We start from the raw sequence: 224 nt of genomic DNA on the forward strand, positions 1-224 counted from the left end.
CCGTCTCCTGCCACCTCGGGACCTCTCCGCCCGTAGCACGTGTCGACCCCATGCTTGTCCGCAGGCTCACCGGTCTGCGCTCAGGCCAGGAGGGGCCATGTCGCTGGACAGACGGTGGCCTGTGCTCCTCATCCACCTGAAGGAGCAGGTTGCAGGTGAGTGGAGGCCGCGTGGCAAGGAGTGAGCCCGAGGCAGGAGCCGAACAGCCCCGGTCCCTAGGAAGA

The sequence above is a fragment of the Pteropus vampyrus genome, unplaced genomic scaffold, assembly GCF_000151845.1.
Source record: "Pteropus vampyrus isolate Shadow unplaced genomic scaffold, Pvam_2.0 Scaffold188, whole genome shotgun sequence".
NCBI classification, from domain to species: Eukaryota; Metazoa; Chordata; class Mammalia; order Chiroptera; family Pteropodidae; genus Pteropus; species Pteropus vampyrus.